The sequence below is a fragment of the Heterodontus francisci genome, chromosome 7 (genome assembly GCF_036365525.1).
Source record: "Heterodontus francisci isolate sHetFra1 chromosome 7, sHetFra1.hap1, whole genome shotgun sequence".
NCBI lineage: Eukaryota > Metazoa > Chordata > Chondrichthyes > Heterodontiformes > Heterodontidae > Heterodontus > Heterodontus francisci.
Genome location: NC_090377.1, coordinates 25,023,059 through 25,034,169, shown reverse-complemented (window position 1 = coordinate 25,034,169; position 11,111 = coordinate 25,023,059).

Sequence of the window (11,111 nt, the reverse complement as noted above, 5' to 3'; positions counted from 1 at the left end):
AGTGAGTGTATAACAATGAACATCTTGGACATGTACATAATTACTCCCACTCCAACGGGAGTAGGCGGAACTGCTTGGCCATATGCTGAGGACACCATTTGATAACTTCAAAACATTTAGAGACTAAATTAACAAAAGTTACATGGGAAGGCCAATTAATCAGTTATTTTCTGTAGTTTGTTGCTGTGGCCCAAGACCAATGCAAGTGCCTTGAGGTTTGATGGTCCCAGTGGCTGACAATAGGAAACTCTCCCACAAGAGATAACTGCAGCTGGATAACGTTTTACATACCAGACCTTCCGTTCAGAATAAACACTCAACTCCATTGCCAAGTACAAAGTCTTGCATTAGCCTGTATGTTGAGGTTCTGCTCATGTTATCACTTTTAACCTTTTTCTTCCTTATGTTTCAACAGTAGCTTCTGCTGTCCATTACAATATATCCGTATGCTACACATAACCCTTGACCTATCAGTTCCTCTGTTACTTGCTTTTCATTCCTTAATCCTTTTTATCTTTTGACCTTTAGGTTCAATAACCTGTCTATCTCCCAACTTCTTTCTCTTTCCTGAGTAATACTTATGCTATCCCTTCAACGGTGTCCATTTTTTCTCCTCTCTAGTAAGAATGTCATCACTTTTTATTCTCTCCCATACTGGGAGCTGAGTATTATTCCTGGAAAATAATATCCCCCCACCCCCACGCCCACTCCTCCCCCTCCCACCCAGATCCCGACTCTGTATTACATGATTTGGATGTGGTATTTTTAGTGTCAGATTAACCCAGGAGTGAATATTCTCTTGTGTGCCCAGTACTGTAATACAATATTTCTAGCAAGCAATGATATTTTTTAAAGGTCTTTATTGACATCAGCAAAGTTGATAATTTGTTGGTTATGATACATTAAAGGCTATACTAAATGGGAACTGCAAATACAAGCAATAAAGATCTCTCGTACTTCTATTCATTTCATAGTAGCATTAATTGAGAGCTAGCAGGGTCAGGTTCTTTGGTAAAGGGAGCAGTGGATTGGCTGAAGAGGGTGGGACAAGGAGTTCACATGGTAGGGCCTTGGCAGTGTGTCATCTATCAGGGTACTGATGTGAATACTGGAGGCCAGACATCTCTCCAGGTAACTTACGTTTCCTTGTTAATTTCTGCATGTTCAAAGCACCAATTGTGATGTGCACTGGAACCCTATATTCAGACCTACATATTTATTGTTAAAGTTACACCCTTTAAAGGTTAGTGCACAAATGCTTGAAAGCAAATTCCCTTCTAGTAGTGTACCAAAAACTGAAGTAAGATTGTGACAACAATATTTCTGTCCGTATTAGATTATCAATTTAAATTTCTTATCACTAGTAAAAGAACTCACAGATTTAAGATTAGTTAGTGCTATCTGGTGCGAATTTACAATATGTAGACATATTTTTATTCAATCTCGGGATATTGGTGTCGCTGGCAAGGCTGACATTTATTGCCAATCCCGAGTAACCATGATTGAGTAGATTGCTCAGCCAGTTCAGAAGTCAATTAAGAGTAAACCTTTGGTGTTGGACTGGAGACACTTCTAGACCAGCCCAGATAAGGAAGACAGGCTTCCCTCCCTGGAGGACATTAATAAATTATGACAATCCAACAGCTTCATGGTTGCTTTTACTGATACCCGCTTTCTATTTTCAGTGCATGATCTGATTTTTGCCATTGTACATGAAGGGGAATGCAGGTAGACGCCTGACTGTGTATTGACGGAGAAATGGTTATATATTGACAAATCATTAGTGAACCAGATGGGTTTTTATGACAATCGATGATAGTTTCATGGCACCATTGCTGAGACAAGCTTTCAATTCCAGATTTTTTTTATTAATTAATTGAATTTTATAATTTAAATGCCACCAGTTGCCGTGGTGTGATCTGAACACGTGTCCCCAGGACATTAGCATGGGCCTCTGGATTACTAGTTTAGTGACATTGCCACTACGCCACCTTCTCCCCCTTGGGTGAAAGTTAGGAGGCAAATAAAGGCTTTTTAGGAGATTTTCGAAGATGGGCAGAGATGGAAGATTAAACAGAGTTCTCGAAGAAGACAATTCCAAACTGCAGGGCCATGATGACTGAAAGCTCTGCCAATAAAGTGGGGTAAAGGGAGAGGATACACAGAAGTTCTGACTCAGAAGAGTAAAGAGAGTGAAATGGAATTAGAAGGATGTAGAGATTGGGTGGGGAGAGCTGGACATTGGGTGGGGATAGCTGGGAATTTAGAAAAACTCAAGGTAATTGGGAATAGTCAGCATGGTTTTGTGAAAGGGAAATCATGTTTAACCAATTTGTTGGAGTTCTTTGAAGGAGTGACATGTGCTGTGGATAAAGGGGAGCCTGTTGACGTACTGTACTTGGATTTCCAGAAGGCATTCGACAAGGTGCCACTGTGACGAAACCACACCTGCCAAATGGAAATATATCAATTTCATCATATGGAACACTATTTGAACTTTTACTGGACATTGAACATAACTTGTTTAAAAAAACCATAGAGCTGGATGACTATAAACATGGCTGCACATTTGCATTCTGAGACACAGTTGAATAGAGAACCAATGGGAGTGTTCCCTGATTCAATTAGCCAGATGGGTTTTATCAATAGTGATGTTCAAACGACATTGAGAGTCATCGTCTGTGAAAGAGCCAGCACTCCACCTCCCCACCGAGTGTGTCTAGTAAGCTTTAAATAATCAACAACCCTAGCAGGCGATGCTGTCTCAAGCAATGAGCTGGTCACATGACTAACCTGCTGGCCAACCTGGGAATTGATTGAATTGTGCCTCACAGAAAGGTTCGTGGCAGACTGCAATTGAACTTCAAGAAGAAAGCACCTCTCTCTCTCTGTCTTTCACTCCAGCAAAGTTCCAGGGACCCATGGAAGCAGTTTAAGAGGACTTCTTCTGGTACCAGCGAAACAAGTTTGAATGTGTGCACTAGGCCCCAATGAGAACTGCAAGACTAAACTCCAATTAAATTCTTTACATCCAAACCAAAGACAGTAACTGAATTCCATATACTACTCCAACCTCTTTCCCCCCCTCCCATTCTTTCTCCTCCTCTGTATCTATTTGTGCATGTGTTTATCATGTATGTATACTAGAGTGGTTCCATTGCATATTTTTAGTAATTATAACTGAGTTAGAGTGTTAAGGTTAATAAAATTCCATCTTTCCTGTTTAAACTTAACAAAGCCTGTCTGGTTCATTTACAACTACAATTAAAAAGCAGTGAGCAAGGACTCACTGAGGTGAAGCTAAAGACACTGTGTTTTAAAAAGTTAAACCCTGTTATGGTCAAACCAGGAAAGGGGTGAGAGGGGAGCCTGAGACCCCTTCCTCACCTGGTCGTAACACCACATAAAAGGTTATTGCACAAAATAGGAGCTCATGGTGTAGGGGATAACATGTTAGCATGGATAGAAGATTGGCTGGCTGGCAGAAAACAGAGTATACATAAATGGGTCCTTTTCTGATTGGCAGGATGTGATGAGTGGAGTCCTGCAGGGGTCTGTGCTGGGGCCTCAACCTTTTACAATTTATATCAATGACAGATGAGGGGAGCGATAGCATGGTAGCTAAATTTGCAGATGACACAGGAAAGTATTGTTGCGAAGAGGACATAAGGAGGTTGCAGACCGATATAAATAGGTTGAGTGATTTGACAAATATCTGGCAGATGGAGTATAGTGTGGGAAAATATGAAGTTGTTCATTTTGGCAGGAAGAATAAAAAAGCAGAGTATTACTTAAACGGAGAACGACTGCAGAATTCTGAGGTGCAGAGGGATCTACGTGTTCTAGTACAAGAGTCACAAAAAGGTAGTATGCAGGTACAGCAGGTAATAAAGAAGGCTAATGGAATGCTATCCTTTATTACAAGAGGAATTGAAAATAAAAGTAAGGATGTTATGCTTCAGTTATACAGGGCATTGGTGAGACTACATCTCGAATACTATGTGCAGTTTTGGTCTCCTTATTTAAGGAAGGATATAAATGAATTGGAGGCGGTTCAGAGGAGGTTTACTAGATTGATACCTGGAATGTGCGGGTTGTCTTATGAGGAAAGGTTGGACAGACTGGGCTCGTTTTCACTGGAGTTTAGAAGAGTGAGGGGAGACTTGATTGAAGTATATAAGATCCTGAACGGTCTTGATAAGGGGGATGTGGAAAGGATGTTTCCTCTTGTGGGTGAGTCCAGAACAAAAATTAGGGGTTGCCATTTTAGGACAGAGATTAGAAAATATTTTATCTCTCAGAGGGTTGTGCGACTTTGGAACTCTCTGCCTCAGAAGGTGGTGGAGGCGGGGTCATTGAATATTTTTAAGGCGGAGGTAGATAGATTCTTGTTGGGCAAGGGAATCAAGAGTTATCGGGGATAGATGGGAGTGTGGAATTCGAAACAGAAACAGATCAGCCATGATCTTCTTGAATGGTGGAGCAGGCTCGAGGGGCCGAATGGCCTACTTCTGCTCCTAATTCATATGTTCATATGAGCCCATGGAGGGACTTATAATAAGGGCAAGGTTTTTGGTGATTAGGAGAAATGCAGGTTAGCAGGGCAAGAGTAAACTAAATGAACCAGCTTACGGTTTATACCCAATAGTGACACCCAAAGAAATGCTAAATTGGTTTCTGCTAAACTTTTATAAAACGCTGGTTAGGCCCCAGCTACAGTACTATGGCCAGTTCTGGAAGAATGTAAAGGCCTAGCCGAGGGTGCAGAGGAGATTTATTAGAATGGTACCAGGAATAAGGGACTTCATTTATACTGAGACTAGAGAAACGGGAGTTGTTCTCCTTAGAGCAGTGAAAATTAAGGGGAGGTTTGATAGAGGTGTTCACAATAATGAACAATTTTGATAGAGTAAATAAGGAGAAACTGTTTCCAGTGGCAGAAGGGTTAGTAACTAGAGGACACAGATTTGAGGAGGAGTCAAAGTGCTCCCCTCTTTTCCCTCTCCTTGTTTAATCACGACAGGTTTATTTCTTTTTGAAGTGGATATACTTGCCAATTCAGTGCGTGTTCAACTGTTTACATGCCGTGATCATAAAAAGAACCAATTGGACAGGTTTTCTTGAGTTTAACAAAGAAAGAGGTTAACTTTATTGTACTTAAACCAATCTAAGGAAAAATAATAAAATACGCTCCAACTTACACTCACACACACACACACGCACACACACACACACACACGTTACAGAGTGGAGAAGGATAGATTGGTCGAATTGGAGTCTTGAGAAATAAAAGTCTATGGAGGTTGATGACTCGGCTGGCTTCGAGCTGAATTTGGTGGTCGCACAGCTTTCCTTTGGTGGTCTTGAGGATTCCGGTTTGAGGATGTGGATGCCGATTGGGTGGTTCTCACGGGAGTAATGCGGCTGATCTTCTTTGAGAGGGGTCTCTGTCTGTTCTTTCCGAAAGGTTCTCTACTCTCAGTAGCGCCCCTGTCAAGTTTAAGTCATTAAGCACAGTGAGCATCAATTTGTGAACAGACTAACACAATCAAACACAGATCAATTAAACCACTGAACACTACAGTTTGCAGCAGGGACTATGCCTTGGTGCTCACAGTCAGCAGAGCTCAAAACTTGCAAGTTTTGAGTTGTTCATCTCCACCAGTTTAATATTCAAGTTTCCAGCCAGTGGATTAAAAAATCATCATTCGACCTAGTACATTTTCGTGACACCTCCACACCATACAAAATGAAATGTGACGACAGGAGCATTTCATTATAAGTTCATAAATTTTTAAAAAATAAACTGTACATCAACGTTCATCCTCACTCACTTACAAATCTCACACTGCCATAGCTATGCTTTGGTTTAGATTTCATCTGGGTTGATTCTGTGCTGAGTTAGGCTCTGTATAAAACATCATCTATCACATTGTTTTTTCCTGCAATCTGGATAATCTTTAGTTGGTAAAGTTGCAAAAGCAGGCTCTCTACATCCATTTTGGACACATTCTTCAAAGTGCGTGAGAGCCAGCAGCAGTCCCAGAGTTTCCTTCTCCACAGTAGAGTATCTCTTTTGATGTCTGTTTAATTTCTTCGAGAAATACCCAACTGGTCTCTCGATGCCTGACTCATTATCGTGGAGCAGGACCGTCACCTGCCCCTAGGTCTCGAGCATCAACTGCCATTGGCTTGTTAAAGTTTGCTGCTGCCGGCACCAGCTCGTTGGTTAAGATGGCTATCAGCCTCACTACCTTCACTCTTTTCTGTAACAAGCCTGTCAGTGGGTCAGTGCTGAAATTTGGGACAAACTTGCAGTAAAACCCACACATCTCCAAAAAATGCATTATTTGCCATTTGGTTGTGGGGACAGGAAAACTCATCAATGCCTGTACTTTGTTTCTTTGGGCAGCATCCACCCTTGAAACACAATATGCCTTGGTACGTTACCTGAGCTTTAGCGAATTTGCTCTTTGCAAGATTTATCACAAGGTCAGCTGACTGTAACCTTCAAAAGGGGGCATCTAACTGGTCTAGGTGATTCCCCCAGGTGTCACTGTATAATAACAGATCATCCAGGTACACTACATAGTTGGGTAGGCCAGCCACTACCTGGTTCCTCAGTCTTTGGAAGGTGGCTAGGGCATTTCTTAATCCAAAAGGCATCACCCAGCACCAGAATAAGCTATCTGGGGTGACAAAGACCGAGATCTCTTTAGCTCGGTGGTTAAGGGAACCTGTCAGTATCCTTTTAGCAAGTCTATTTTGGTTATGTAGGTGGCGTTTCCTACTCTATCAATACAGACTTCCAGGCAGGAAATTGAGTAAGAATCAGCTCTGGTCACTGCATTAATCTTTCCGTGATCAATGCAGAGCCTTGCTGAGTCATCAGGTTTGGGCACCAGCACAACTGGGGAGCTCCAGATGCTCTGACTGGGCTCAATCAACTTGTGCTCCAGCATGTACTGAATTTCCTCCCGAACCTGGGTTAGTTTCCTGGGACCTAGTCGATAGGGATTTTGCTTTATGGGAGGGTCTCTCCTACATACACATCATGTAGGGCTAGGGTTGTGCATTCTGGTTTGTCCCTGAAGATCTCTTTAAATGCTGTGAACAGCCTTGTTAGGTCTCCTCTCTGTTCTGTTTTTAAATAGGAGAGTACGGTGTCTCATCTCCCTAATATTTCGGTGTTAGCTAACTGGATAGTCGGGGGCTTGATTTGGGAATCCTCCAGGCTTCCCTCTAACTCATCCCCACTGTCTCTTTCACTCTCCTCTTTCCTGACTGCCTGACATATCTGGGCTTGTTTGTCCCCTTCCTGGTTGTGATGCTGCTTTACCATATTGATGTGGCACAGCCTTTGCTTTTTCTTTCAGTCTGGGGTGCCAATTAAATAATTCACCTCGCTAATCCTCTTTACTACTCTATATGGGCCACTGAACCAGGCTTTCAGGGGTTCACCCTATATTGGTAGTAGAACTAACACATGGTCTCAGGGTTGAAATGTTCTGGCCTTGCCATGTTTATCTGCTTGCCTTTTCATAGCTGCCTGGGAGGTTTATGGGTGTTCCTGAACCACTGCACAGGCTTTTGTGAGCCGCTCACAGAACATGGAGATGTAGTCCAACATGGAAAGAGTGTCCCTTTGTCCTAAAGACCTCGCCATAGTTAGTTTAAGAGCACCTTTCACCTCGTGTCCGTAAACTAATTCAAAGAAACTAAAGCTGGTGGTCTCATTGGGTAAGTTTCTGACAGCAAACAGAAGAAATCACAGCTCTTTGTCCCAGTTCTGGCGGTACTCGTAGCAGTATGCCCTGATCATTGACTTTAGGGTCTGGTGGTACTGTTCCAAAGCCCCTTGTGACTGTGGGTGGTCAGCTGCGGCGTTTAGCTGTGTCATGCCCAGATTACCCATGACCTTTTGAAACATGCTGGATGTAAAATTTGTGACCTGATCCAACTGGATCTTGGCAGGCAGCCCATATCGGGTGAATAATTAGGTTAGACCTTCCACCACCACCTCGATAGAAGTAGTTCTTAGGGGAATGGCCTCTGGAAATCGGGTAGCCGCATCTACAATGGTGAGAAGATACTGGCAGCCCCTTTTTGTTTTCGGCAGGTGTCCCACACAATCCACCAGCACTCTGGTTCCCCAAAAGTTGGTATGGGAATTAAGGGTGCAGGTTTTATTGCAGCTTGGGGATTCCCCACAACCTGGCACATGTGGCAAGTTTTACAGAATTCCACCACATCCTTGTGACCATTAAAAATGCTGTCTTATGCAAACTTGGGTTTTTTGGATACCAACGTGTCCAGCCATTGGAATTTTGTGTGCTATCCTCAATATTTCCCTACAGTACCTCGGCGGCACCAATATCTGTTTAACCACTGTCCACTCTTCATCCACAGGTCTGTGAGGAGGCCTCCACTTTATCATTAGCACCTCATTCTTTAAATAGTAGCACTCTGAAACTCCCTCTGCCTCTGTTTCAGTTTGGGCAGTCTGTGCTAACTTTTATAATACTGGGTTGGCTTGCTGAGCATCAATGAAGGGAGCCCTGCTTAACAATTCCATTGATTCCTCTAAATTCCTGAAGAAGGTTTTGGCTAACCAGATGGCTGGGTCATCCATCTGCAGTGCCAGTTCAGCCTCCTCGAAAGGAGCTTTATTAGCCATGTACCGGGTCAGTCGAGGAAAATGCCAGGGACCTTCTCCTGCAACTGCTTTCTCCCTGACCTTGTTCTGCCTCTCCAAGACCACTGGGGAAGCTACCACCTTCGCCCTGCCGGGTTATTACCAAGGAGCAGGTAAACTAGAGACAATTCCCACAGTTACCAGTCCTGAAATAAGGTTACAGTCCAGGTGCACCTGATATAAAGGTATGGGCATAGAATATGTCAGGCAAGTCCCCCACCTACCAAGACTGAGGCACACATTATTTCACCACATGAACAGTAATATTGCAAGCCCCTGACTGGAAAGACATTTGCATAGTAACAGACAGGGTTGGAATAGTGAGGAACCAGTCCCTGCCCCAACACACAGAAGAGACCTGGTCAAACCAATCAGTCACATGACCACCTGCTGGCCAACTAGGGGAGTTTTAAAATTGGAAAAACAAAATTTGAACTCAGAAAGCTGTGTGTTCCCAGTTGGAACAGAACCTCTTCTCCAGTCCTGCCTGCCTCCATCTCCTTCCCACGGAACTGAATCTTGTGAAAATACGTGAACCTCAAAGAGAGAAAAGTCTCCTACGTGAACAAGGTTTAAGAAAAACACTGGGCCCCGACAAACAGCAAGACTACCTACAATCAAATGTGCTCGAAGCACAGTAAACAAGAAACTCTTCTGATATTGCCTCAAACTCCTCTATACTATATTTCCTCTCCTCTTTTCTGTCCCTATTTGCATGTGTGTATCGCATGTGCATGCTAGCATGGGCGCGTTGTATATCCCTACGCGTTAACTGTATTAGATTTTAAGTTTAAGTTTTAATAAAAATTCACGTTTCTCCTTTAAACCAAAGAAAGCCTGTTTCTGCTCACTTCTATGTCTTATAATTGGAAAGCTCTGAACAAGGATTCACAAAGGGGGAGCTCAAACACAATGTGTTTAAAAATAAAACCCTGTTACAATAAGACCAGGTGAAGACAGCAAAAGACCCCTAGACACCTTTCTCACCTGGTCGTAACAAATAGAATAGAAAGAATAGAAAGTTTAAGGCACAGAAAGAGGCCACTTGGGCCATTATGCCTGTCCCGGTCTAATCTCACCTTCCAGCATTTGATCTGTAGCCCTGCCGTTTATGGCACTTGAGGTGCTTATCCAGACTCCTTTTGAATGAGTTGAGGGTTTCTGCCTCAACTACCCTTTCAGGCAGTGAATTCCAGACCATCACCATCCTCTGGGTTAAAAAGTTTTTGCTCATCCCCCCTCTAATTTTTCTACCGATCGCTTTAAATCTATGCCCTCTCACAACTAACGTCTCTGCTAAGGCGAATAGGCCCTTCACCTCCACTCTATCCAGGCCCCTCAAAATTTTGTACATTTCAATCAGATCTCCCCTCAGCCTTCTCTGTTCCAAGGAGAACAACCCCAGCCTATCCAATCTTTCCTCATAGCAGCATTTTTCCAGTCCTGGCAACATCCTCGTAAATATCCTCTGTACCCTCTCTAGTGCAATTACATCCTTTGTGTAATGAGGTGACCAGAACTGCACACAGTACTCAAGTTCTGGCATGAACAATGAGTTATACAGTTCCAGCATAACCTCCCTGCTCTTATATTCTATACCTCGACTAATAAAGGAAAGGATTCCATATGCTTTTTTAACCACCTTATCGACCTGTCCTGTTACCTTCAGGAATCTGTGGACATTCACTTCAAGACCCCTCACTTCCTCTGCACTTCTCAGTATTTTCCCATTAATTGTGTACTCGTTTGCCTTGTTTGACCTCCCCAAATGCATCACCTCACACTTCTCCGGGTTGAATTCCATTTGCCCATCTAACCAGACCATCAATATCTTCCTGCAGCCTCCTCACTATCTACCACACGGCCAATCTTTGTGTTGCCTGCAAACCTCTCGATCATGTCCCCTACATTTACATCCAAATCGCTAATATATATCACAAAAAGCAGGGAAACCAGGACTGAGCCCTGCAGAATGCCACTAGAAACAGCCCTCCAGTCGCAAATGCACTCTTTAACAATTACCCTTTGTTTCCTGCCACTGAACCAATTTTGTATCCACCTTGCTGCATTTCCCTGGATTCCATGGGATTTTATTTTTTAACCAGTCTGCCATGAGGGACCTTGTCAAAAGCCTTGCGAAAATCCATGTGGACCACATCAACTGGCCTACTCTCATCTATCTTCCTTGTTACTTCTTCAAAAAATTCGATCAAGTTGGTCAAATAAGGCACATACCTTCCCCCGATACTGTTCACTGATACTTTGACATTCAATGCACTGTCTGGGGGAAAGGCCATGCCTGTATCCCTATGTATGATTATGGGTTTACCTGCCTCACTCGATGGGTATGGGGTCACTTTTTCCTTTAGACATAAAATCCTGGTAAATTCTCCCGCACTCACAGCAGTATGTTTAC